The 25,683-nt window shown below is 41.0% G+C and overlaps 1 pseudogene; it reads right to left on the bottom strand.

Moving 5' to 3' along the window:
• Positions 1-5,003: 5,003 nt before the first annotated feature.
• Positions 5,004-25,683, bottom strand: part of LOC111958825 (growth factor receptor-bound protein 10-like) — a 79,147-nt pseudogene continuing 58,467 nt past the window's right edge.

Below are 25,683 nucleotides of genomic sequence, written 5' to 3'. Positions count from 1 at the left end.
GATTGCCTCCATTCTAATGCTGCGTTCATAACCAAGTGGCAAGGTGGTAATTACCAATTGTGAAGTTGTAAATATGAGTTAGATGCATTCACCCCCCTTAAACTGCATCAACCATAGACAAAAAATACAGATAGTGCTCGCAAACAAATTATAGTGTTCGCCAACCATATTAATAGATTTATTTTTATCAATAATGTTTTGTTTAATTTTACTTCCAAAATTCTGTTATAGAGGTAATTTCTTAGTGGGTTATGTCAGAATTCAGCATGGGAAGAGTCGGAGCTCAGGGATAATAGAACAGTTTCCTAGTAATTACCAGTTGGAGGGACGGTCAAGTGGATTTTTCTTTACAGTTCTATGTTGTATTTACGACTTTACAAGATGCTATTAATGCAGAATTAGGTCTGTATCGAGTAAACTGTCCAAGTTTTGTGCCAACATCTGTGATGCTTTTGAATGAATATTGATTGTTGGGACATGTGAACAATCCTTAAAAATGTGAAATGTATTAGTTCATGGTGTTTGTCCCTTAAAGGGGCAATCCATTTTTGGACTGAGAAATTAATGATATGTAGCTTCCCACTGAGTCTTGAAGAATATAGCATATAAATGCCTCATAAGCTTAGTTCAACTGCCGTACCCCATCAGAACCCAAAGTATGAACTTGTTTTACTCCAATGTTTGTGAACAAAGAAAATGTAAACAAAACATGATTAAAACTATCATTTTGATATCATGGATGGTCAGTTCCTTGCATCCATAGCTCTGTCTATGAATTTGAGAGTGGTTACTCCAGCCCAATCCCACAGCTTTTTAGTGAAACATAGTGGGGGAATATGCTTTGCTATTGTTTCAACGGATGATTTCCCATTTAAGTAGAGTATTTGATTCGGTATTCGTAGTGGTTGTCTGCCATCTAGTGGGAAAACAGGGTGAAGTATAACCCCATGTACAGTTGAACATTTCAAGCAGACATTTATGACAGCTAGATGAAAATATATAACTAAACTCATGGTAAGTTGCAGTGGAATTTGTATGCCATCTATAATAATTAGCATTTGCAATAGTTTTCAAAAAATAACAGAATGACTTGCAAATAGAATACAGTGATTTAAATGCATTTGTAATTACCTTGATTAGGACCTGTATGCCCAAGCCAACTCCAGTTCCATACCAGCAACATTTCAATATTACAGACATTTGTGAAGAGGTTTTTACATGACAAACATTTAAGAAATTAACTCGATATGCACATTAAACCAAATTATAAAAATCACTAKAATAAATGAAGTTTCTTCATGGCGAAGGCAGTGTGCACAGGCAGGAAGGGCTGATTCACAAGGAGTTCATGAGATCCTACTCACTTTCCACACAGCCTGATAGACACAGAGGCTTAGCACACAGCTAGCTACCTGTTGAACGGCACTGTTATAACTAATATTGTTAATTGATATTATTGTTAATACTTACAAGTAAAGCCTGATAATCTTGGGTTTTGGCAAGCAGCTTACTGACAAACATAATTTCAACCAATGTGGTATAACTGTTTAGTACAGACTTATAAACTAGTAATTTAAAGTTTACAAACTACTTTTAAACCTTGTTATGACTCATTTTTGGTATACATTTTTGGATGATATTTGATTGGTTTATTGATTTAACTCTAACTCAAATGTGCGAACTATGTTGACATTTACGCCTCCAGGGATAATATTTGAGACTCAACCCATTGTCAACAAGCTAAAACTAGTTCCAAAATACATATGGTTATGCATCCTCTAGGCTCTGTGGATATGTTAATGCTTAAATACACATTTTTGTTTTTACAGACTGGCCAGATGCCATTCTGACGAAAGATCTTAAGCAAGATAAAAATCAAATCGTATTTGTCACATGCGCCGAATACAACAGGTATTACAGTGAAATGCTTACTTACAAGCCCTTAACCAACAACGCAGTTTTAATAAAAAAAATAAAAAAGGTAAGAGATAAGAATAACAAATTATTAAAGAGCAGCAGTAAATAACAATAGCGGGGCTGTATACGGGGGGTACCGGTACAGAGTCAATGTGCGGGTGCACCGATATCAAGGTAATTGAGGTAATATGTACATGTAGGTAGAGTTATTAAAGTGACTATGCATATATGATAACAGAGAGTAGCAGCAGTGGGGGCAATGCAAATAGTCTGGGTAGCCATTTGATTAGCTYTTCAGGAGTCTTATGGCTTGGGCGTAGAAGCTATTTAGGAGCCTCTTGGACCTAGACTTTGTGTCCCGGTACCGCTTGCCGTGCGGTAGCAGAGAGAAGTCTATGACTAAGGTGGCTGGAGTCTTTGAAATTTTTTAAGGCCTTCCTCTGACACCGCCTGGTATAGAGTTCCTTGATGGCAGGAAGCTTGGCCCCGGTGATGTAATGGGCCGTACGCACTACCCTCTGTTGTGCCTTGCGGTCGGAGGCCGAGCAGTTGCCATACCAGGCAGTGACGCAACCAGTCAGGATGCTCTTGATGGTGCAAGCTGTAAAACTTTTGGAGGATCTGAGGACCCATGCCAAATCTTTTCAGTCTCCTGAAGGGGAATAGGTTTTGTCGTGTCCTCTTCACGACTGTCTTGGTGTGCTTGGACCATGTTAGTTTGTTGGGGATGTGGATGCCAATACCTTGAATCTCTCAACCTGCTCCACTACAGCCCCGTCGATGAGAATGGGGGCGTAGTCGGTCCTCCTTTTCCTGTAGTCCACAATCATCTCCTTTGTCTTGGTCACGTTGAGGGAGAGGATGTTGTCCTTGCACCACACGGTCAGGTCTCTGACCTCCTCCCTATAGGCTTTCTCATCGTTGTCGGTGATCAGGCCTACCACTGTTGTCATCAGCAAACTTAATGATGGTGTTGGAGTCATGCAGTCATGAGTGAACAGGGAATACARAGGAGGGGACTGAGCACYCTCCCCTAAGGGGCCTGTGTTGAGGATCAGCGTTGTGGACGTGTTGTTAACTAACCTAACCACCTGGGAGCGGCTCGTCAGGAAGTCCAGGATTCAGTTGCAGAGGGAGGTGTTTAGTCCCAGGATCCTTAGCTTAGTGATGATCTTTGAGGGCACTACGGTGAGCTGAGTCTGAGCTGGAGTCAATGAATAGCATTCTCACATAGGTGTTCCTTTTGTCCAGGTGTGAAAGGGCAGTGTGGAGTGTAATAGAGATTGCATCATCTGTGGATCTGTTGGTGCGGTACGCAAATTGGAGTGGGTCTAAGGTTTCTGGGATAATGGGCCTTATGAATGTTGACCTGTTTAAAGGTCTTATTCACATCGGCTGTGGAGAGCGTGATCACACAATCGTCCAGAACAGCTGATGCTCTCATGCATGTTCATTGTTACTTGCCTCGAAGCGAGCGTAGAAGTGATTTAGCTCGTCTGGTAGGCTCGTGTCACTGGGCAGCTCTCGGCTGTGCTTTCCTTCGTAGTCTGTAATAGTTTGCAGGCCCTGCCACATCCGATCGGAGCCGGTGTAGTAKGATTCGATCATAGTCCTGTATTGACGCTTTGCCTGTTTGATGGTTCGTCGGAGGGCAGAGCGGGATTTTTTATAAGCTTCCGGGCTAGAGTCCCGCTCCTTGAAAGTGGCAGCTCTACCCGTTAGCTCAGAGCGAATGTTGCCTGATAAAATGACACATCTCAATTCTCATCTGCATAACCAGGATGTTGTTTTATCTACATCCTCTTATGGGGCCTGGATGATTGCTCCATTCTAATGCTGCGTTCATAACCAAGTGGCAAGGTGGTAATTACCAATTGTGAAGTTGTAAATATGAGTTAGACGCATTCACCCCCCTTGAACTTGAGAAACATTGTTTGGCTAATGGCAAAAAAGCTGCATCAACCATAAACTACAAGTACAGATAGTGCTCACAAACAAATGATTGTGTTCACCAACCATATTAATAGATTGCTTTTTATAAATAATGTTTTGTTTAATTTAACTCCCGAAAATTCTGTTATAGAGGTAATTTCCTTAGTGGGTTATGTCAGAATTCAGCATGGGAGAAGTCGGAGCTCAGGGATAATAGAACAGTTTCCTAGTAATTACCAGTTGGAGGGACGGTCAAGTGGATTTTTCTTTACAGTTCTATGCTTGTATTTACGACTTTACAAGATGCTATTAACGCAGAATTAGGTCTGTATCGAGTAAACTGTCCAAGTTTTGTGCCAACATCTGTGARGCTTTTGAATGAATATTGATTGTTGGGACATGTGAACAATCCTTAAAAATGTGAAATGTGTTAGTTCATGACGTTTGTCCCTTAAAGGGGCAATCCATTTTTGGACTGAGAAATTAATGATATGTAGCTTCCCACTGAGTCTTGAAGAATATAGCWTATAAATGCCTCATAAGCTTAGTTCAACTGCCGTACCCCATCAGAACCCAAAGTATAAGCTTGTTTTACTCCAATGTTTGTGAACAAAGAAAATGTAAACAAACTACATGGCCTCAAAACATGATTAAAATTATAATTTTGATATCATGGATGGTCAGTCCTTGCATCCATAGCTCTGTCTATGAATTTGAGAGTGGTTACTCCAGCCCAATCCCACAGCTTTTTACTGAAACATAGTGGGGGAATATGCTTTGCTATTGTTTCAACGGATGATTTCCCATTTAAGTAGAGTATTTGATTCGGTATTCGTAGTGGTTGTCTTTCAAGTGGGCAAACAGGGTGAAGTATAACCCAATGTACAGTTGAACATTTCAAGCAGACATTTATGATAGCTACCGGTAGATGAAAATATATAACTAAACTCATGGTAAGTTGCAGTGGAATTTGTATGCCATCTATAATAATTAGCATTTGCAATAGTTTTCAAAATAAACAGAATGACTTYCAAATAGAATACAGTGATTTAAATGCATTTGTAATTACCTTGATTAGGACTCAAGGTAATTTGAGTAATGAGGAAAAAGGTAAAACTTCTCTACCAAGACAATACCAGCGCTGCTTAAATAAATAACAATGTATTAATGTTTTATTCTAATTACAATAAACAGAACATATCAGTCCCTTATTTGTACAAAAATACCTGAAAAGGTTACAATTAAGATATAAGCCATTCAGCTATTTACAGATCGAAGCAAAGCACAGTATGAATACAGGATCTTTCTCTTAAAAAGAGAAACAGGTTCTTGTTTTTTGCATTCCCTGAAATACATCATCGTTTATATATATTTGCTTTACTCCTTTGTACAGTCACTGTATCTTGCATTGTGACAATATATGCAAAGCACAAGAGTCATTATCGATCACTGGAAAAGGTTCCCKTGAACGGTCCAAAGTCAGCTCTAGTTTAGTGCAGAGAAAAAGGTKATCAGAGGCACCTGCTGCGTTTTAGGCTTCTTGAGACAAACAGACTTACACAAMAGAAAAGAGGACACCTTACATCAACTGTGCTGTACTACTGTTTGGGAGAAACTACTGGTATTCTGAAAGAACATCATAAAGGCCAAACTASTTACTAAAGAAAAAATTATTTGGTGAAATACTATTAACCCCAAGTTGATCAACAGAACTACACAWCGTCGCACATACAAAATCTCACTGGTCTGATGATATGACCAGTTTTCAACAGGCTCCATGTCAACCCTGAGCAACCCAGTTACATTCATTTCTCTGAAATATAAAAAAGTACATTTACTTAATTAACTTTCATCAGTTCACTACTTTGCAGGTGATTCAATGTCACTAGTAACATTCTACTAGTTCATAGCAAGACACTATGTGAGAGAAGTCGCCTCTGAATACAAAAAACACCATCTATCTGTATCTAACAGGCCTAAACAGTTAGTGTTGAGAAGTCAGTGATGTCTGAGTAGCTTAAGATGACRTGCAGGAACTATGAAAAGATGTACACTGTATGCCCAAGCCAACTCCAGTTCCATACCAGCAACATTTCAATATTACAGACATTTGTGAAGAGGTTTTTACATGACAAACATTTAAGAAATAAACTCGATATGCACATTAAACCAAATTATAAAAATAAATCAAGTTTCTTCATTTCATAAGTAGTTAAGAGTAAGCCAATGCGGTAATAATAGTGATCTGTAACCTAAATACAGTGTTGTATCTACATGGTTTCATATGKTAATATGGTACATTGATTCAGTACACAACTTTTACATGAGTTGCAGATAACATTGTACAGCTAAGATTACCATCGGAGGAGGCAATCCTAACTGATTTCTACTGAAATCATTATGACCGATGGGAAGATATGTTGTCCGACGTTTTGACCGAATTTAGCAAAGGAGAAGTAAGCAGCTTTGGCACCTAACCTGCTCATTGTATAGTCATAATGATACCACACCCAGAGCCCCACATTAACATATATTATATATTCATGGCTCTGGTCACACCCAATAAACAGTGAAGTGTAGCTCTGAAGTTACTCTCAAAATTCCATGGAAAAGGTACTGCAGTGGGCATCTAGTGGTACCATCACATCCAAGCCTATCTAATTGGATAATACGCATAGCACGCTGTTGTGGAAAAGATTTGGCTATTTAACGTACTATACACCAATTCATTTTTTGCAATTGTGGCTCAAGTATTGTAAAGGTATAGCTTCACTTCTGACACAAGAAACAAAGTTCTGATTAACGCAAAGTTTAAAAGGAGTGAAAGTTCTGTAAAATGGAAGACAACTGTAATGAAAGGGACAGAGCAACTGAACTGACAGCTCAAAAAACAGTGTGTATTTGAAAATCAACTCATGAATTAAATATCTAGATATTAAATTAATTTGATTGACATTATCAGTGAACGTCACACTTAAGATGTCAAATGTTTAAATAGGTAAAAAATATATGTAATCTAATTCAACCTGTGTGTTTGAAATATTCTTGAGGGGTTCATGTGAAAAGATTTCCTAAATGTAGAAGAATGTAMGAGAGAAAGGCATTAAACTGAATATCGATGTGAAACGCACTGTGACTGAAATATTAGTGACTATTAGTGACCAATTTGGAATGAAAACCATGACATTAGGGAACACCACTTGCTTTCAACGTTACTTCATAGTAAGTGTTGGTGATAAAATAGTTTGAGTGTTCAAACATAAAAAGCAAGAAATGAAATATAAGCTATGTAATAGATGCTATGTAATAATTACGCGGTTCAATCATTCCATGGTAATGATAAAACAGTACCGAACAGCGCTGAGAAAAGAGCTACATTTCAAGTAATCACTCACATCCAGGTAAATAAATACATTTGTGAAACAATACTTGAAATGATTGAGTCATTGCATCTTATTTTTTGAAATGTCATTGTGCAGAACTTGTAGATAGTGTGGCTAATATTCTGTATCTGAATCTATCTAGCTTAAGACACCATAAATAAAATAAAAAGATGGCTCTTTCTTAATGTTGCGTTACAGGTAAAAGCATCTTTACAAATCTGTGTGTTCACTGCAACCTTGGACAAGGCTGGACATTAAAAACCCTTCCACTTCAGGGCATCATCCATTACTAGGGCTTCACAGTGTCTGTTCGAAAAACAATCATTCAATCACATCATGGAAAAGAAAAGCAACAAGTCCAAAATMAATGGACTTGGMGTSKYTCCCAAATGGCACCCTATTCCCGATATAGTGCACTACTTTTGACCAAAGCCTTATGGGTCCTAGTCAAAAGTAAGGTAATGCACTWTGTAGGGAATACYGTGCCATTTGGGARGCACCCTTGGATTAAGAAGATGGGTCCTCYRAGCAGARGAGTCGATTGATTCRAGTTSKATTCTACAGACAGCACAACAGACAGACCGACCTTGGACTGTACACGTCAACTCTGAGCTAGTCAGATCCCTCTAGTGGATCACAAGAGGTTGGTGTAGTGGTTATATTTCCCTGTGTTCTGACGGAGGGAATGCAAACAGGTGGGTTTAAAATAAAAGTGTTGCAACCTCCCGCCCCAGTGGCCTGTTAGATTTTAGTCATATGATCATAACCATGTCTTCAGAGAGCTTACAACATGGAATTACAGTCCACAAGATGGCCATATGCTTTCCAATGTTTTACATATAGATTATTATTGCGTTGACACCAAGAGAGACCCAAGAGCAGAGCTGTTATGTTGCTTGTTATGACCTGAAGAGCAGCATGGTAGCCTAGTGCCATTCTGAATACGTACTGTAGCCAACAATAGAAGGGTTGGTTATAGCACACGGTATAGGACTAGGCTAGCAGCGTGGACCTCAACAGCTATCTATTACGTGGACTTAAGAGTGGATGAGACGGGGAGTGAATGAATACCTGTAGTAGTTTATATTTTGGGGGGGAAGTTCATGTGGAACAGCGGATGGTGGAGCTAATGATGGATTGATTTAACACTGAACTGGATGTAGTGATTTAGTTGTTGTTGTGTGACTGTTAGAAATCTATWCGCTCCAGACTACTGATAAGAAACTAAAACGGACTAAGAACACATTTGATGATGCAGTACTAAAATGTCATGAATACAAAAGCCTGTGAGGTCACCAAAGAAAGAAAGAAAGAAAGAAATTAAGAAAAGTCCTATGAGAGTGGAATGAATGGATCCTGTGTAGTCCTTGAGTATCCTTCAGCTCCATCCTAAGTTACCAGGTCCAGCCTTTCCTTTCCTACAGCTTGACAGAGACAGCTGGCCTCGTGATCTGTCTCGTGATGTTCTTTTTACGAATATCAGATTGTCCATCCATCCCTCCATCACAGGAGGGATTTGCCATGGTTGGTAACGAGAAGAATGAGACAGTAGAGGAATTCTTCTTCAGTCAGTGTGGAAAGGCCTGTTCCCAGTTTCACAAGCGCCAAACAATCAGCTTTTCAAAAAAAAGGTTGTAGTATAGATGATTTGTAACAAAAAAATACTTTCATTATGTAAAAAAGTGGCCCAGACTAAACAAAGTCCTGATGATTGTACAAGGAAAATAAAAACTCCTTTGATCTCATAAACTGTCACTAAACCGTGTCAGTGGATCAGAGCTTATTGGTGACTATGAATACAAACTTGAAAATGTTTATTTTATAAGAGTTAATAACAACGTGGTGCATCTTTTTGCTTTTATTTTTGCTTCTTTATCTCCTTCTTCCTTCCGGAACACAGAGGTCACTGAAGTCCACTAGCGTCCGTCCTAACCCACCAACCACTCRGTCCTGTCCCATCCGCAGTCTCTGGCAGCTCATGACACATCAACAACAACATGAGTTCATCACTTCAGCTTCTCCTAAAGAAAAAGTCTTGAGTTTGTTTTTAGGCAGAGTCCGGTCAAGTCATAGGTCAGGAGGGGTCATAAGGCTACGAGGGTGCAGGGGTGCTTGAGTTTACAAGGCAGGACTCCTCTGTTGAGCTGGTAGAACTCCACCAGCTGGATCAGGTCGGTGAATTTGGTGGACCCGTCGTCAAGGCTGAAGAAGATCTGGCCGTCCTCTTCACACTGCAGGACGGACCATAGAGACAACAGTCAGGTGAGAACAAGAGGAAGTAATGAACAACAAAAGTTAAAAAGAGCCTGTAGACATAAGAGAGATGGGGAGATCAAAGAGAGAAGCCCAGAGGCAAGATAAAGCTCACTTACCGGTAAGATCTGGAAATGCTTGATTTTCTGGTGATGGCACAGTGTGAGGACAAAGGCCTTTGGGTTGCTTTGACTGTCCCTCAACAGAAACAACCTGAGCAGAAAAGGGGGAAAATCAGTCTTTGGTGAAAACTTCAACATCTGTCAAATTTACAAATTTAAATCCAACATACATTGGCATGTGGGCTGGGCATTCTGAAGATGCAAGACACTTCAATAATCAAATAAATCCCAATTAAATAACAGGTTGGCTGTGTGTTTGCAGAAACTGAGGAGCGACTGAGGAGTCTTACCCGTCCACCTGGCCTTGTTGGTGGATCATTCGATGGGACTCTTCTCGCGTTATGCGCCCATGGAACCACAGCTGTGTTCTGTGAATAACTGGAAGTGGAAGAGGAAAGGAGAGCTTTAGGACAGGAACAAGGCTTTTATCTACACAGAATGTAGCCAACTCAAATAACAGAGGGATTATGAAAATTTATGTTGTTGAATTACCTGAGCTTAATAAACAGGGATGTAGTGGACTGGGACTACCTAGAATGTTCATCCGTTGACTTCTCTTCTGAGATACAGAACAAACAAACATGGATTAGTTTGTTAATAAAAGGCTCTTACTCCATTGGTACAGCTGTGTGACGGATAGCATGATATCTTTGTGACAAGCATGACTCAAAGAAATGTTGTTGCACTCTTGCTCGGATTATTTCTAAATCACCAACAGCAGTAAGTCTTCTTTCAGACCATAAGGTCATATAAGCATTGTAATATCTTAATAACGTTGTAGTTGCATTGTGGTCAGGTTGTAGTAACATTGCTGTAGCTACGTTGTAGTAAGGTTGCATTATTGTTGTAGAACCATTGGAATAGTAACATTGTAGTAGTGTTGTAGAAAGAGACTCACCCTCCAGGCATAACCCTCCTCCATGGCAGCGCTCTGGGCCTCCAAGGGATTGTCGATCACCCTGCCTATCCTTCCTGAGAAATCCATGGCAACCAGAGAATTCTCAGACACACTCCGCTAGAGGGAGACAAAGCAGTGTCAATGCCAATACAATTCCAATGTAGAAAATGCCCTGTTACAGTACTAGGGCTATTTCTCAATTGTCTGTCATTGAAGTCCCCCTCTCTCCTCACTTCCTTCTCAAAATGCACTGGACAGGTAACCTAGAGGTTAAGAGTGTTGGGCCAGTAACCYAAAGGTCGCTGGTTCGAATCACCGAAATAGAGGACACAAAGAGTCAAGAAAGACAACCGAGAAAGAGTCTGGATGTAAACAACAGTTTGGCTGGCATGGTGGCAGTAAGGAGCTAAAAGGAGAGGCTTACCACTGGTGTTGAAAAGTGTGACAGAGTTTTTCTCTGCTGAGGAATCTTGTAGTTCTGATAGAGGACTATTCCATACTGTGAAGAATAATGAGAGTATCCACAAATGAAAAAGTTAGCTATTGGTTGACTTCACCCAAAGAAAAGCAAACCTTCCAAAATATTCATAAAATTCATAAAGATAGATAGTATTCAACTTAGCATGGTATAAGTGACTCTCACAACAACCCCTGTGAAGTGAACTTGCATCTGATACAACCCTCTGGTATAACTGAGGCACTACTTTGCAGTGTATTGAGGGCTTGTTGCCATGGCGTTGGTACCTTGAAGAGTCTGAAGGCTGTCATCCAGGACGTTCTGCTCTGTTCGTCTTCAGTACACAACATCCTCAACTCTTTCAGCTCAGTCCTCTTGTTGGGCTGTCAATTAACACACAACAACCAATTAGAGAGACCAAACAAACACCTCATTAGAAACAACCATTCAGACAGTATGGTTGTACTAAAACACTCCTCCCTCGTACACTGACATATCCCATGAGATGATAGTTGATCTTGTTCAGGGTTGGTGAGAAAGAAAAAAACAAATCCATTATGTTACAAGCAAAAATATTGTAATCAGATACTTTTGAAAAACTAGATGATTACTTCTAGGATTACTTTGAAATTCAGAAATTCTTTGATACCTTTGTTGTCTCAATGACATTTAAATCAGCATTGAAAAAGGCACACGTTAAAGTTTTTCTGCCTGAGCAAGTCTGAGACCACTATGATGACACACCAAATGCGTTAGATGTATTGCGGGAAAAGAGCAGGAATGGGCTTTTGTAGGCTACAGTCCAAAGATTATCCAACTTGAATAAATGCTTGGAGGTAAAGACGACAGCAGTGGTGTAGCCTACGGACAATACGGATATCACATATTATTGATATTTACAGTGGCTTGCGAAAGTATTCACCCCCCGTGGCATTTTTCCTATTTTGTTGTCTTACAACCTGGAATTAAAATAGATTTTTTGGGGAGGTTTGTGTCATTTGATTTACACAACATGCCTACCACTTTGAAGATGCAAAATATTTTTTATTGTGTAACAAACAAGAAAAAATACCAAAAAACTGAACTTGAGCATGCATAACTATTCACCCCCCAAAGTCAATACTTTGTAGAGCCACCTTTTGCAGCAATTACAGCTGCAAGTCTCTTGGAGTATGTCTCTATAAGCTTGGCACTTTTTTTTGCCCATTCTTCAAGGCAAAACTSCTCCAGCTCCTTCAAGTTGAATGGGTTCCGCTGGTGTACAGCAATCTTTAAGTCATAACACAGATTCTCAATTGGATTGAGGTCTGGGCTTTGACTAGGCCATTCCAAGACATTTAAATGTTTCCCCTTAAACCACTAAAGTGTTGCTTTAGCAGTGTGCTTAGGGTCATTGTCCTGCTGGAAGGTGAATCTCTGTCCCAGTCTCAAATCTCTGGAAGACTGAAGCAGGTTTCCCTCAAGAATCTCCCTGTATTTAGCACCATCCATCATTCCTTCAATTCTGACCAGTTTCCCAGTCCCTGCCGATGATGCTGCCACCACCATGCTTCACTGTGGGGATGGAGTTCTCGGGGTGATGAGAGGTGTTGGATTTGCACCAGACATAGCGTTTTTCTTGATGGCCAAAAAGCTTTAGTCTCATCTGACCAGAGTACCTTCTTCCATATGTTTGGGGAGTCTCCCACATGCCTTTTGGCGAACACCAAACGTGTTTGCTTATTTGTTTCTTTAAGCAATGGCTTTTTTTCTGGCCACTCTTCCGTAAAGCCCAGCTCTGTGGAGTGTATGGCTTAAAGTGGTCCTATGGACAGATACTCCAATCTCCACTGTGGCACTTCGCAGCTCCTTCAGGGTTATCTTTGGTCTCTTTGTTGCATCTCTGACTAATACCCTCCTTGCCTGGTCCGTGAGTTTTGGTGGGCGGCCTTCTCTTGGCAGGTTTGTTGGGGTGCCATATTCTTTCCATTTTTTAATAATGGATTTTATGGTGCTCCGTGGGATGTTCAAAGTTTCAGATATTTTTTTATAACCCAACCCTGATCTGTACTTCTCCACAACTTTGTCCCTGACCTGTTTGGAGAGCTCCTTGGTCTTCATGGTGTCGCTTGCTTGGTGGTGCCCCTTGCTTAGTGGTGTTGCAGACTCTGGGGCCTTTCGGAACAGGTGTATATCGACTCATGTGACACTTAGATTGCACACAGGTGGAATTTATTTAACTTATTATGTGACTTCTGAAGGTAATTGGTTGCACCAGATCTTATTTAGGGGCTTCATATCAAAAGTGGTGAATACATATGTACGCACCACTTTTCCGGGGTATTTTTTTTCTTCTCCATTTCACCAATTTGGACTATTTTGTGTATGTCCATTACATGAAATCCAAATAAAAATCAATTTACATTACAGGTTGTAATGCAAAAAAATAGGAAAAACGCCTAGGGGGATGAATAGTTTGCAAGGCATTGTACATAGCACATTGATGTGAATCACACTGCTGCTCTCTCTATTAGCTATTTGTTCATTACGGATTGTGGTTGTTGTGGATGGCTTCACAAATGTATATGTGTATTTTAACTCAATAATGGTTGAATTGAAGAAGTTTAAGCTGCCTATAAATCATTGTTTTTTTCAACCAGTGGACAGTGAGTGAAAAAATGCACTCAACAGCTGCATAGTGCGGATCCCAGCCTACGGAATAAAAGTTTGATTTGCTCCCTTCTAAACTCCTCTGTGGTATTGTGCTCCAAACTGTCAAAAACAAGTTTCATTTAAGAAGACCACGAGTGGGGCTTTTATTGCTCAATCTAATTTGTGATGATTCAAAATGTCCATGGGCCTAATGGATACATGATCAAACTCACACAATTAGATAGACTTAAACAGCTGCAAATTATCCAGATACCAAAGTGTCACCAACAAAAACGTAAACAATAGGAATATAGCAAATACAGCATATGGCATACATATTTTCCATGCAAATAGCACTTTTCGGGAGTGCTCAAAGCATGCCATTCCATGAGAGCAGCATTTATTTTTCTTACTCGAAGCAATGAGCCCAATCATTTAGAAAGGAACCCTGATCATGTTGCAGAATAAAATAGGATTTTGTTGGATTTTAGTTTCATTCTCTATCCATTTATTATATAGCCAGAAAGTGGGTCAACACAGAGCACACAATGGCAGCGAGGCCTGCCTCTTGTCAGGCATGTCTCAGCAAGATACAGGATGCTTACCAAATGGCAACCTATTCCCTATATAGTGCACCATTTGGGAAGCAGACAGTCTAGACACGACACTGTTCAATAACTGTAATAGGAGACAGCTTGTCCTCCATAGAAGACAGCGGAATAATAGACAACATATGAGCATCTGAATGYCTTGCAATGCCTCGAGTGCAGAGGCTTTTCTTTCTCTTGAACGTACCTTTATACAGAACTCGTAGTCTGTCGGCGCACTGTGTAGCTTCTTGCCTGTTGTTACTGTGAAGACATTGCTGTCCTCCAGGTCTGCTAGTAACTGTAAATGCCTGGGCTCCTGTGGAGGACAAATCAATAACCGATGTCATTTCATCCTGAAGAAACTTAAGCCTGTAGGTAGCAGAGAGCAGAGCTCCACTCAAATCAATAGCAGCTTGTGTGGTTGTATGGGACATAGAGAGGGCAGGCAACTGAGCAGCAAGTATGTACACTGATGATTGAGACAAGCAGCCTCTTAACTAACAACTAAAGTATTAGACTTTGTAGGCTATTACTAGCGCAGTTTAAATGTGAGATATTGGCTCAGGGATTCGGCAATACAAGCATAATACTAACAGAGTAAATGTACTAAGCATACCGTAGAAGAGAGAAGGCCATGTACCTTTGACGTTCCTTTTGTAGAAAAGTAAAGCCCTGAGCGTCTAAGGAACACGTACAGCTTCTTCCAGGATTTCCTGCCCATCTCTTTCACGTATAAAAAGCCCTGGATCTCAGGACAACTGCTGGAGTTCAAGAAATTCTGAGAGGAGAGAGAGAGAAGAAGGCCTTAGCACACGGCTATCATCATCAAATATCATCATGTTCATGGGTCTCGGAGAAATAACCCTCCACCGCCTTCCTTCCTAGCCAGAAAACAAACATTTATATAACGAACAATCTTGGCATTCTTGTGAGACCAATTTTTATGAGCCACCTTAAACATGGGAGAGAAATGTTCAGACAGATGTTATGTCTTGCGTAACAGTATCAACCAAGACACATACACACTATAGAGACAGACAATTCAACAAGGAGTTCTGATTCTGACAGCAAGTTGTTCCAAGAACTGACTGGAGCGATAAGATAAGCACCTACTGGTTTTAACATGCCCTGCAGAATACAGAACTCTCTCTGCCACATTCAGACACTGTCTCCTGACCTGACAAGATACTAATTAAAGCTGCAATATGTCACTTTTCGAAGACCCGATCAAATTGACATAGAAATGTGAGTTAAGGATCTGACATTCTCATTGAAAGCAAGTCTAAGAAGCGGTAGATGTGTTTTATGTGTGCCATTTCTATGCTTCCCGTTCTTAAGTTCTGCTTTTGCGTCTTTTACTTCTGGCTTTGTACACCAGCTTCAAACAGCTGAAAATACTAGATTTTTGGTTATGGAAAATATATTTCACGGCGGTTTAGATGGAACAGTGATTCTCTACACAATGACTAGGCTAACTATTAAAAAATTTGCAACCAGGAAATGGCGTAGCAATTTTTGAGCAGTGCACCTTTAAGTGATCCATTGTTTATGATCTGACTTGATTTGATTCCGACTGGATTCCTGGAACCGCCCCCAGCCTGCTCCTTAAAACTGACCATGTCAGGGATTGTATCATTTTAAAAGCTTTCTGCCATAGTGGATGGATTCCAGTCATGGCTCTTTTAAAACTTCTTATGGATCAAATCCCTTTAGCGGGATCGATTTGACAACATCCGGTGAAATGGCAGAGCGCCAAATTCAAATTAAATTACTATAAATATTAAACTTTCATGAAATCACACATGCAATGCATCAAATTAAAGCTACACTTGTTGTTAATCCAGCGGCAGTGTCAGATTTCAAAAAGGCTTTACGGCAAAAGCAAACCATGCTATTATCTGAGGACAGCACCCCATCAAACAAGGACAGACAATCATAATTCAACCTGCCAGGCGCGACACAAAACTCAGAAATAAAGATATAATTCATGCCTTACCTTTGACGAGCTTCTTCTGTTGGCACTCTAATATGTCCCATAAACATCACAAATGGTCCTTTTGTTCGATTAATTCCGTCGTTATATATCCAAAATGTCCATTTATTTGGCGCGTTTGATCCAAAAAAACACCGGTTCCAACTCATGCTACATGACTACAAAATCTCTCATAAATTACCTGTAATCTTTGTCCAAACATTTCAAACAACTTTAGATATTTTTTTACGTAAATAATCGATAACATTTAAGACGGGATAAACTGTGTTCAATACCGGACGAAAACAAAGAAAGCACGTTCCAGGTCGGGCGCACCAAATCATTAGAGTGCACCTGGAGTGACACAAGAAAATAACAGGGCTACTTCTTCATTTCTCTAAAGAAAAACATCAACCAATTTCTAAAGACTGTTGACATATAGTGGAAGCTATAGGAACTGCAAGAATACTTCTATTAAAAKGGCCTTGCCATAGAAAACCAATGGAAAACAGATTGACCTCAACAACAAAAAATTCCCTGGATGGATTGTGCTCGAGGTTTCGCCTGCCAAATCAGTTCTGTTATACTCACAGACTTTATTCAAACAGTTTTAGAAACTTTAGAGTGTTTTCTATCCAAATCTACAAATTATATGCATATCCAAGCTTCTGGGCCTGAGTAGCAGGCAGTTTACTTTGGGCACACTTTTCATCCGGATGTGAAAATAGCGCCCCCAAGCCACACTACTATATTTGCAGGCTGAACATGTAAACTTCATTCCATTCGAGCCTCAGGTCTTTAAAGGCACCATGCATCTACGCTGTGCTGCCTGGTGCAGGATGGGAGGATGATGGCCTGACGTGCTGTGCTATAACATTCAGTACGTTCCTTTACTCTCCTCTCACAGTTGCTTCCCTTCAGAAGCTGTAATGTCTGTCTGTCTGTTTGTCTTTCTGTTAGGCACACCTGGCCTGCATGTGCAGAGACACTCGTATGTCAACAGATCATCAAGTGTTACAGCGTGTTCTCTGACAAGACATGCACAAGGAGGTCAAAGGTGAGTTTTTGAAGGAGATCAGACACAGTACACAACAAAGACTGAAGTACGCAGTATGCTGAGGTAGTGGAGTCTTTACGGTTCTACGGTACATACCTGTAAAAGTTGAGATGGTGGGATTGCACCATTTGTTTCCTGGCACCATGCAACCATATGCTCGGGAAAGAAATTCTGTTGGTAAGTGAGAAAGGGAAGGTTGTGGGTAAAAGGAAAATCAGAAGGATGGAGGTGGAACGCCAAGAGACATTAAATTAATCCCTTTTCCAAAATGAAAATGAAGAAAAACATTAAACAATAACATTTGTCTCATAACTTTTCAATCTAGCTTCAAACTGTTTCTTAAATAAGTACGTTTAGGGACAGTTTCCCAGACCCTGGTTTAGCCTTTCTGAGTCCAGGACAGTTATAGCCACCAGTCTAACAGTGTTATCACAATCTGTTAATTTTTTTGAGTGGGTACATTACAATAAAGTGAGGGAAGGATGTGATAACAAGCACAACCAAACATTCGCCACTCATTTAAGAAATGCATTGCTTGTAAACAAAAAATAACATCCAGGCTGTTCAGCTTGATGTAACTGTTTACACATGTGGAGAATATAAATAGGACAAGGAAAAACTCTGCAGGCGAGCTCTGGGATTCTTTGGAAACAAACGAACAAAAAAACAACCTACCAAGGGATTTCTGAAGAATTCATATTTGGCATAGTTCTTCCTGAACAGAAATCTGCCCTCGCTGGTCATGGATGCCTGCACTTGTACCACCAGCTCATGGTCCTCCAAGCACCTCTCTGTTCGAGAGAGAGAGAGAGAAGGAGCTAGTTACCAAATGGAAGCCTACAATAAGGACACAATATCACATGTCTTTAACAAGAAAAAGTTTTAATTTTCATTTCCTGAACATTGTGTGTATAAGGCAAACGATGAAAGAACAAGCAGTTCAGCCTATGAACCACCCCCACCCCCACACCCCTCTCACCATCAACCATCCCCGCTACTCTGCCACCCCCTCTCCCTAACCCTCCACCCAACACACACCCTTATCTTATCCAAAACTTGCAGACAAATCAGCATTCTTACTATATCCAGGGTTGGGGTCAGTTTCCATTTCAATTCCAGCACAATTCAGCAAGTACACTGACATTTTCAAAGATGAACATTTGGAATTGGAATTTGGTTTACTTTCTGAATTGACTGGAATTGACCCCCACCCTGCTATATTCCTCTTCCCCCCATTCTGTCGATGTCTTGAGCATACATTCACTCCCCCTCTCTCAAACAATTAGTGGGATATGCTGCTATGCTATACAGCCCGCTGTCTGCCTGGACCACTGACCCTGCCTGGCCCCTGCTCTCTCTGCAGGAACACATGTTTCACATCCAACTGTGGAAGCAGGATTCCTAAATAGATTTTGGCAGCAGGAAAGGAGACACTGGGGACTGGGAGGAAGGGCCAGGCTTCTTGGACAACAGTAAGATACTCTCACCATTAAGAGAGAGAGAAAGAGGAAAATGACAATGTGGAAGTTTTCGAAAACTATGTGTGTAGTTTCATACTGATGTTGCAACCTGGTTGGATTCCAGTCCACTTATATCCAAAAAATGGAGAGCCAATCCAGTACCTCCTCTACCTTGCTTTACTGAGGCTCTTTGGTGAGTCACTTCTCTCTGACCATGAGTCAGTCAAGCCCTGACTCACTAGCTTAAAGCCTGTAGAGGTTATAACCTTGTGGGGGAAGCTGAGGGAGGGTCATTGGCCATTATTCTTATCAGCTATCTCTATTACCCGATGACTGACAGTGGCCTTCTCTCCTCTCTCTCTCTCTCTTCTCTAAGGAAACACCCCCACTGATTGTGGGGTTGTCTTTCACTATCTCCTCTGGACCCATTCTGAAGAGAAGAATGACTCAAGTAATGACAGAAGCGTTAGCCTTCTTCATACCAGGGAGTCAGGGACCCTCTCCATTTGGATCTGTGTGCTCCCTCTTTCCTAGTTCTCCTAGTGAGGGATTGGGAGCAAGGTTGGGAAAGCACAATACAATTGGCGGGATTCATTCTTATACAAGGCCCATCTGGACAACCCTGGTCAGATAAGGAGCAATTAGGAAGAGTGACCTTGCCTTGCCTCTAGTGGACGACTCACCATAGAAGCCTGCCCTAGCTCCATTCAGGCGGCTTCTAAAGGTCAGATCAGCCCTGGTTCCTTTAACAACGAAGGAGTTTGCGTACAAATGGCACCTTATAGTGCAATATAGTGCCCTGTAGTTCACTATAAGAAAAACGTGCCATTTGAGATGCACAAAGTCGTGTAGAATTTTGCCATTGTAGAGGTGAATTATACTGGTTATCCCTACTGCACTAGCACGGTTTGGCAGGCGCACAACAAACCAATCAGAACAGATCATGTGACGGTATTTAAGAGCTTTAGAGGCCTGTGCTTCAGATATGTAATAGTGTTGTGTTCTAATCGCCAATAATGTTATTCGTTAAAGATTTGAAATAACTATGCAATTTCCTTTGGACTATAATGCGCTCAGGATATCGAAAGGAATTGATGTTTATAAGCAATTCATTAAAAAAACTTCAAAACCTGGATAATTCAGACACACAATCAATATAACTACACCCTCTCCAACATGCAACATACCTAAATAATTACTGAAAATAATACTGCATATAATGTACCTTTATGTTGTGCATACATATTGTGTAGCCTATATTTCAGTGTTTAGGCCTAAACATCCCAGAAATACAGTAGTCATTTTACCCATCTGCTATAATGAAGATATAAGCTCAGACACAACTTGTGTTTTATAATTGCTCGTTCCTTAGGGGGCTGAAGTTTGGAGCATTCTGCTTCTCAGAACTCTTAACAAATACGCAATGCGCCAATTTAAGCGTTCACGTCTTGACTTACACAACCTAATTTCAATGAATCTAACATTCAGTGAGACTAGCGTTATCCTGGTCGGCTATGGTATAACCCAAAGTAAAGTCCCTGTTCAAATGTTGACTAGCATGGGGGGGGGGGGGGGACTAGTTATAAGTAACTAGCATAGCAAGGTACTGTAATGATCCAGTGATCGCTACTCCTGGTCTAGAATTAGATAATAAAGAACATCTCTTACCATATACATATTACTACCATATATTACACGTGACCATATGGTACATTCTCTCTCCAACTGTAAGTGACCGATATACCGTTCTCAGGTACGGTAACAAACTAAGGTTGGGAGAGTGATGTCAGGAGGGTTCCTGGCCTGCACTAAGAGCCCGTGTCTCAGACTGCATCTCAAATGGCACCCTATTCTCTACATAGTGAACTTCCTCTAACAGGGCCCATAGTGTCCTGGTCAAAAGCAGTGCACTATATAAGGTGCATATACACCAGACTCTGAAACCGTCTAAAAGACTAAGAGCAGGCACAGACAGGCAGCTAACGACTGTTAACCAAAATAATGATATACAAGAGAAAATATAGGCTACAGATGTAGGCTATCTATTATTTATGATGACTCTTGGTTTCCATAGCGAGACCTCTGTTGACWTTAACATGAGCAGGAGAACATGTTCATTATCCAGTTGGCTTCTCACAGAGCYAGGGCCYAGGGGGGAGGGAGCGCTAGGCTATGTCCTGCCAGCCAGCCTGCCCACCAGCCCACSCATCCAGCYCACCAGGTTGCCACTTACCTAGTCCGAGYAGAGGGTGATGCTCAACAAGTGCCCAACTGTTGTCYTCCACACAATGGCTTTTGTACACGAGGAGCTGYCAAAGATCTCTTGCAGTCATGTCGGCTGGTATTTCCACTACTTTCCCCATGCCGTCCTCGCTGAAAATMTTTATAAWCTAYAAGAGGAATGAAAAGGCCCTTTCATGTTAGAACTATTCCCAGACACAAGCTCGTAGGCAGACAGACATAATTCAGATAGATGAGACGCATAGTTCAGGCGTAGACAGGCATAGTTTTACATAGAAAGCATAACTAGATAGCACAACATTTGCAATATAGTACCAAGAGCTAATTTACTTCCATTCATAACCATGCGTGTTTGATGAGCATACCAGACATATACAATCCATTCTCACTGGCAGCGGTTTGTGGGAAAATATAGGTTCTAAAAACATAAATGTGACACTCATCAGAATCATACTTCAAGCTTAAATACTAAGGGGACTGTTTTAGTCCTTCAATCCACACCACCTGTTTCCATAGAGATTATCCACTGACAGAATTAGGCACAAAGATAATGTATAGAAAGATCATGTATAGAAATACACGGTATAGAAAGATACTGTATAGAAAGATACTGTATAGAAAGATATTGTTTAGAAAGATAATGCATAGAAAGATAATGCATAGAAAGACACTGTACAGAAATACAGTATAGAAAGATACTGTAAACACTGAAAGATACAGTATAGACAAATACAGTACATGAAAATACTGTATGGAAAGATACTGTATAAAAATATACTGCATAGAAAGATTGTGTATAGAGATACAATGTATAGATAGATACTGTATAGACAAATAGTGTATAGAACGATACAGTATAGAACAAGATACTGTATAGAAAGATACTGAAATATACTATATAGAAAGATACTGTATAGAGYAATATAGCGCATTAATAGAAACAATGGATAAAACCCTGATAAATCCCCGTCTGAGCACAGATCCTATTTCCTCTGGTTCTCCCAAAGAGATTTTAGTAGGAATTTATCTTTCTTAGCTTTCCCACTTAGGCTACAGTACGCACTTTGAACATGATGTCTTATAAAAATACATTCTCCTTCCCTTCTCCAGCTATAGCTTCAACAAATTCAAAGCCTTACAACAGAACAWCATATCTTCTTTCGCCAAGAAAGAAAAAACTATTTCTCCTTTCAAGGGGGCTTCGATTCATTCTGAGCCTCTCCAATATTCCCTCCTCGCTCGTCATATCTTAAAAAAAATACAAATTATCTTCGACCTTTATAGAGTATACTTTGACCCTCGTCTCAGCTAACCTTTATCAGACTTCAGAGAAAAAGGGGAAAGCGGTTAAATATGTCTCTAAGAGCTTACCTCTACGGCCTGTAATAGGCAGCAGTCCGGAGAGCACGATGGCATTTTTGGAGTGAGCCTGCCTCCGCACAGAACACACACAGATGAACAACCCTCTCCACAACTTGGTCGAAAAAAAGACTATAGTACAGCACAGGTCCTTCCTCTCTGTCAGCGACTGCCTGTTATGGTACCTGTCACATAATCTCCTCTCCTCTGCCTAGTGCAGGACAAAGCAAGCAGATGGCACTATTTCCAGTCCGGCTAGCTGACAACTTCCCTCTGCTTCCCTCACAAAGGGTTACAGCCATGGGCTTTTAGGTAGTGAATCAAACCACACTTCCTTAACCAATCATAGGGCTCGCTCAGGCTGATGTAATCATTCCCACACAGACACACACTCACAGACAAACACACCCTCTCTCTCTCTCTCTCTCTCTCTCTCACGCACACACAGACGCACAGTCATGCACAGACACAGTCAACTTTATCAGGCTGCAGCTCTGAATAGCTTTCGGATTCTTTTTGAGTAAAAGTGAAAATGATCATTTAAGAGGGGTGTGGGACAGAGCGAAAGAAGCCGTCGTTTTAACCTCCCAACATGTTCTGAAGTTTCAAGTGAGGGCTTGTTTCTTTTCTTTTTTCTCTCCGTGGTACAGCTTTGAACTTTGCAGTCAGAAATCTCTCTCACGACAGCGCAAGGCTCATTACGGGCTAAATGAAACAAACCTGAGTACTTGAACTTCTCGTTGGCCTCCCCTCGAGTCTAGCTTTATGCCAACATTCTTTCTCTCAAAAGAACAAAACACGGAAACTTTGTGTTTTCACTATTCCGTTCACCCCCAACCCCCCTTTTTTTTTGTTTTACTTCAGATACTTAATACCCCACTGACTGGACTGACAAAGGCTCTGCCCCACCCCGTCTGGAGTAGACATTTAGCCAATGTCCTTTCAACATCCTCTCATCTCATTGGGTCAATATCTATATACAAACACTATGCTGAAGGGAGAAGGAGGATAATGGGAGGTCTTAAATAACAGTTCCCTTCCTTCCAGTGTAGGAAGCAGGAAGCAGGAAGCAGCCATAGTGGTCAGGGAGGATGATTTAGGGTTTCACTACTATTGCCATGTTCAAAACAACAGGGAACTCGAAACTGGGAAATCTCTGACTTCCGACTTCAGTGCGTTCAAGACAACTCGGAATTCCAAGTCGYGAACTCAGGCCTCTTTCTAAAGCTCCGACCTGAAGATCACCGACGTCACGATTCAACCTCGATTTTTTCAGAGTTTCCAGTTGTCTTGAAAGCATCATAAAGCCTTAAAGAGATTTGGGCTATGGCAGGGGAGGGGAGGAAGAGAGATAGAGAAAGAGTCCCATGCCAATAAAGCCCTCTTATAAGTTGAAATATGATTAATGAGCAAGAGAGAGATGAGCAGAGAGAGCAGAGAAGAGGAGAGAGAGAAGAGATGAGAAGAGAGGAGAGTTAGAGAGAGAGGAGAAGAGAGAGAGATGAGAGGAGACTCATGAGAGAGTCTGAGGGATGAGAGAGAGTAGAGTAGAAGAGAGATAAAGGTGAGATGATGAGAGAGATCGTTAGGAGAAGAAATGAGTACGGACAAGTAGAGGGGGAAAAGATAGTGAAAATTTGAGTAGATAGGGGTGGAGAGATGAGAAAGTGGCGATCGAAAGAGACTACGAAATTAGCGGTATATAAGAAACAGAATCGAATCAGTATAATAGTTAAATAGGGCAACAAATGAAGAAATTAAAGTGTGAAAAAGAAATAAAGGCGAGGAGTTACACAAATAAAGTAGGTTCGATAGAGAAAAAAAATAGTTTGATAGCGAGAAAGGAAAGAGAGAGCAAAACTAATATCACCAGTAGATCAAGCCAAATAGTTGAGGAGGAGGGGAGAGAGACCATGGAATATAAAAACTAAGAAGTAGAAGAGTATCAAATATGAGCGATGCACATGTATCTTACATGCTGGCGCCAGTACTTTAATCAAATGATAGTGTAATATGTACGCATACAAGGCTTTGCACACCTGTATCTCTGGGGCAGAGCTTTCTCTCCATTTCTTCTCTGCAGATCCTCTCATCAACATATCTTGTTCCCCTTCTACTTTGTGCGCGTTCTCTCAGGTTCTTTGCTCTCTCTCTCCATTCTCATTTTACTACCTTCTCTCTCTCTACTTCCTCTCTTTCTCTCTCTCTCTCTCTCTCTCTCTCTCTCTCTCTCTCCTCTCTCTCTCTCTCTCTCTTCTCTCTCTCTCTCTCTCTCTGCTCTCTCTCTCTCTCTCTCTCTCTCTCTGTCAATTTCAATTTCAATTTAAGGGGCTTTTATGGCATGGACTCTTTTTCTATCTCTCTTCCTCCCCTCCCCTGCCATAGCCCAAATCTCTTTAAGGCTTTATGATGCTTTCAAGACAAACTGGAAAACTCTGAAAAATCGAGGTTGAATCGTGACGTCGTGATCTTCAGCGTCGGAGCTTTAGAAAGAGGCCTGAGTTCCCGACTTGGAATTCCGAAGTTGTCTTGAACGCACTGAAGTCGAAGTCAGAGATTTCCCAGTTTCGAGTTCCCTGTTGTTTTGAACATGGCAATAGTAGTAAACCCTAAATCATCCTCCCTGACCACTATGGCTTGCTTCCTGCTCCTGCTTCCTACACTGGAAGGAAGGGAACTGTTATTTTAAGACCTCCATTATCCTCCTTCCTCCTTCAGCATAGTGTTTGTAGTATAGATATTGACCCAATGAGATGAGAGTGATGTTTATAAGGACCATTGGCTAAATGTCTACTCCAGACGGTGCGGTGGTGGCGAGAGCCTTTGTCCAGTCCAGTCCAGTGTGGTATTAAGTATTGCAGTAGAAACAAAAAAATAGGGGGTTGGGGGTGAACGGAAATAGTGAAAACACAAAGTTTCCGTGTTTTGTTCTTTTGAGAGAAAGAATGTTGGCATAAAGCTAGACTCGAGGGGAGGCCACGAGAAGTTCAAGTACTCAGTTTGGTTTTCATTTAGCCCGTAATGAGGCCTTGCGCTGTCGTGAGAGAGATTTCTGAGCTGCAAAGTTCAAAGCTGTACCACGAGAGAAAAAAGAAAAAAACAAGCCCTCACTTGAAACTTCAAAACATGTTGGGAGGTTAAAACGACGGCTTCTTTCGCCTTGTCCCCACCCTCTTAAATGATCATTTTCACTTTTACTCAAAAAAATCTGAAAGCTTATTCAGAATGTAGCCTGATAGAAAAGTTGATGGTGTCTGTGCATGACTGGCGTCTGTGTGCGCGTGAGAGAGAGAGAAGAGAGAGGTTCTGTGAGGTGGTGTGTCTGTGTGGGATGATTACATCAGCCTGAGCGGCCCTATGATTGGTTAAGGAAGTGTGTTTTGATTCACTCCTAAAAGCTGCGCATGGCTC

Source organism: Salvelinus sp. IW2-2015, linkage group LG35 (genome assembly GCF_002910315.2).
Source record: "Salvelinus sp. IW2-2015 linkage group LG35, ASM291031v2, whole genome shotgun sequence".
NCBI lineage: Eukaryota > Metazoa > Chordata > Actinopteri > Salmoniformes > Salmonidae > Salvelinus > Salvelinus sp. IW2-2015.
Note: the sequence above shows the minus strand (reverse complement) of the source record. Positions and strands in the feature narration are given on the sequence as shown.